We start from the raw sequence: 4116 nt of genomic DNA on the forward strand, positions 1-4116 counted from the left end.
TTTTGGGGGAAGTGTGGGTCGTCATCTGAAGATACCTACTTTCCATTTGAGAGGCTGCTCTTCCCTTGCTACTGGTCTCAGTGTAAACTGAAAGCTTGAACAAGAGACACCAGGGTACTTGGCAGTCTAATCTGCTCATTATGACCTGGATATTACCGATCCATTAAGTCAGACAGTTGGAAATGCACAGCAACAGCTAATCATGAAATGAAACTGGTGCACATGTGATCGACACAGGGCAGCCATTGGGCAGAAGCAAGGTATGTGAAGAAGCTGCCCACATTCCCAGGGGCTCCTAACCCTACTGCATATCCTTTAGTTTAGCAGCATGCACCTATGTCCTCCTGGAAGGTAGGTCATGACCAGCTGCAGAGGAAGAGGACACTGTGACCTGATTTACAGTGAATTCTGTGCATTTTGCAGGCACTACATATATAGCGGCAGCAGAATTGCAGCCCCATTAAGAGGGGCTCTGATGGTCAGTAGTAAATAGAAATCATCACAATGAAAAGAACTTCGGACAGTGCACATGGTAATACATTTTGCCTGGAAAAAACATGGCTATATTTGTGTCTCTGTGCTGATTTCTAGGCTTTGGTCAATGTTTTCCAAAGTGAGTTCAAGGACAGCCTGAACTGAACAATGATACCCTGACTCACAAACCTAATCAAACTTCTGCTCCTCCTCTTGTCTCTCTTCCTCCTCCTCCTCCTCCTCCTCCTCATCATCATCATCATCATCATCATCATCATCATTAGCATTATGTGAATAAAATGGAAAGTCAATAATTTTTATCAGGTACTGTCCCATTGCCCAATTGACTCATGAACAGAGTGTCTATTGTGGCAGTAATGGAGTTCATGAGTTTTAGATACATTTTGGAAACATTGCCTGAAAAACATTTTTCATTTTTTCCATGGTCATCTTAAATTTAGCTAAATTTTCTGAATTCTAAAAATTCCTACAGCATTTCTATTGCTTTTGAGAGTTGTTTCAGTATTTTGTCTGGGATTTTGTTTGTTTTCTTTTCTTTTTGATTGTTCGCTTGGCAGATCTGGGCAGCTTGGATCCCCAAATAGGCAGGAGTGCTCAGGACATTGGAAGTGTGAACCTGCAGATGTTATGTGGCACTGATCTTTCTACTTTGAATGCACAGCAACTAAAGATTTTAAAATTTCTATAATATGAAGTTGTTTCTTAGTTTAAACTCTAACCTTCCGTAGTTGTTAATTTTGCCTTCTTGTGGGAATCAAAGACAGTGTGGTCCTTACTGATGGTAACTGTGTTAGTTAAAGGTATAGCTAACTGTCTCACATCTGTTAGCTTGAGTTTTATTTTCTGACTGTAAAGATGCAAAGTCTCCTTTGTACAACCCTGAAGGTATAGAATGTAGGGTATCTGGCCATTAGTGATACCTGCCCATGGGCCTTTCTTCATCCCATCAGGGTCTTCTGAAAATCATTGTCAAATAAGTTCTGCAGATTTCAGTGGGATTCTATTACCCGATTCAGCTGGCCTTGTCCCATCAAGGGAAAGATGGCACTGCAGCACAGTTTGTGGGTCCCTCTTGGGATGCCCAAGTTCTCTGGAGCCACTTTTCTCTAACTTCTCTGAGGTGTCTGCAGAGAGGTGTCTTTTCCTCTCCTCATCGCAATCATTTGAGAGTCTCAGAAGATATTTATGTACACAGCTAAGCATCTATCACATCACTCCAAATGTTACAGAATTCATACATTTTTAAAAGTGGCAAAGTTTCAGATATATCTCAAGAGGGCAAAATCCAGTAGTGTGGACAAAATAACTGGGCTCAGAGTAACTTTGTGTTAGGTAACAGGGAATTAAATATTAAGATACACTCAGGAATGGAAGGGCCTGGTGTGAAGAGTTTCTCAAGCTGCTCTTGTTTTAAAGTGAGGTGAAGTACACTTTATTGGAGGGTGATGTAGGGTGCAATGAGGAGCAGAGTGCAGCTGTTCAAAGCAGTGAGGCACAGAGTGGCCTTTTGTAGATGCAGTGACAGTGCCTGTTACAAGAAAATATCTTGCAAGGCTGGTTTGATTCTTCCCAAGTTCATATGTGCCTTTTTTTTAAAGGGACATGAGAAGAAGTTATTAGAGGTAGATACAGGATGCACTCAAGAGTAGAGTGTGGGTGCCCAAGGATATGAAGCACTGGAATGGCCATTTGAAGATGCAGTTACAGCATCAAGAAAAACAGAGAAAAACATTGTAGGGCTGGTTCAAACCTCTTGGGAAGGCCCTGTGTGCTTTCAACCAGAGTGCACTTCATTATAATTTGTATCCCATAGTCACATTATGGGTCCAGAAATCAAGAGACGGTGTTGGGGCACAATTAAATCATTAGCAAAGACAAAGTTATAAAATAACTAGATAAAGCTGGGTGAGATGGCTCAAGCCTGTAATCACAGTGCTGGCCAGGCTGAGGCAGGAGGATTGCTGCAAGTTGAAGACTAGCCTGGGCTACAAAGTGAGCTCCAGGTAAGGCTGAACTACATAGCAATACTCTGTCTCAAAAAACCACAAAACAAAAACAAAAATCTAACTTACAGACATATTTCAGCAAGTTAAAATCAACCAGTAGCCTAGCTCCTGCTTACTGCCAGGTAAAAACTCTGCTAAGTTCAGGCAGCCTTGACGTCTGGGTCTAGCTGCTTTTCTTCTGATACTGTGCAGGGCCAATTTGACAGTTGCAGCTGATATTCCCCTTAATGAAGAAAACGTATTGCTCCTAAATGGCTTCAAGGGCTTTGGTTGGGGTGAAATAACCCAGTCAAAGATACTTTTTCATTCTTCTTGCTCCAGTTGAACCCTCCTGTCATTTCCAGGATGTTCCTTTGTTATGATAAGTAATTCCTTTTAAGCAAATGTGTGCAGAGTTAGCTTATCTGACACTAGGTGACTTAATTCATTCCATGTAACCAAGCATGCAATGCTTTGTATTTCCTGCTTGCAAAGTGTTGTTAAATTGACCCAAAACTGCTTCCTTGCTGATCATTAGGATCTCTCAGCCTGGCAGCACCATAAACATTTGCCTTCTTCATTCCTCATTGCAAAGAGTTTTCCATTCATTTTGATATCAGTGTTCCTGTAACAGTGGAACTGTGAAAGGTACCAGTCACCGTTATCCTTGGTGAACTACAAATAACATTTGTGCTTCTCATTCCCACAAGCTGGCCTAGCTTGCCTCGTTCGAAGCAAGGGGATGGCCTGCACCATGCACCACAATGATGATTTCACAGAACCCAAAGCTGAAGATTTATCCGCTCATTTTAGGTTTGAGGAAACAACCTAAAAGGGATGTGGTAGTGTGGGAGGGGTGACTGATTTAGACTATAACTTGTAAACTGGACTAATACTCCACAGTATAAAAAAGAAGTAAAATCCCTAGGGTGCAAAATGTCCCTTAAGGCATGCAGGTAAGTGGCTTTACTATGCCCTGTGCTTAAGGTCATGCTGTTGCTTAAGCTGTTAGAACTTGTCCTGAAACAGTCTATGCTTTCTCATGGACAACACCTTAAACATTAGTCTTTCCAAAGTCAAGATACTTTGGTGATCTAACAAACATGGCCCTGACATTGTCCATGAAGATCACATGCAAGAATGAAATAGAAAGTTTTAAAAAGGCAGTTGTGGAGAAGAGAACAAGGCTTGCACTGAGAAGAAACTTTAGTTATTTTTTGTAAAGAACCCCACAGATACACAGTCATCTGCCTCTCTATAACCTCTCCCATAGAAATGCCAACACTAGTAAATACAGTCAGCAGGTCAGAAATTGTCCATGATTGAAATACTCTAATGTTAAAGATTCCCACATAAACTGCTCACAATCAACAAATCCTTCCCTGTGCTCAATTTCACTTTGTGTGGAGGTGTAAATACTACAGAAGATGTAGAAAAGTATCTCAGTTTCAGGAGTCAGCTGTGACCATCCTGTGAAAATCCCTCCCCCTGGGTAGCACTAAAGCACCCTGTCCTGGGTCCCACTCTCATACATGCAGAGCCTCCCCCATGCAAAGCATCCCCAGGCTCAGGATGAAAAGCCTGTTCTGGCTGAGCAGCCTCAGTCTCCTCCCACAGACCTCTTCACTCAGCATGG

This window comes from Cavia porcellus, unplaced genomic scaffold (assembly GCF_034190915.1).
Source record: "Cavia porcellus strain 051 isolate PalLab524CR breed Dunkin Hartley unplaced genomic scaffold, mCavPor4.1 scaffold_8, whole genome shotgun sequence".
Taxonomy (NCBI): Eukaryota; Metazoa; Chordata; class Mammalia; order Rodentia; family Caviidae; genus Cavia; species Cavia porcellus.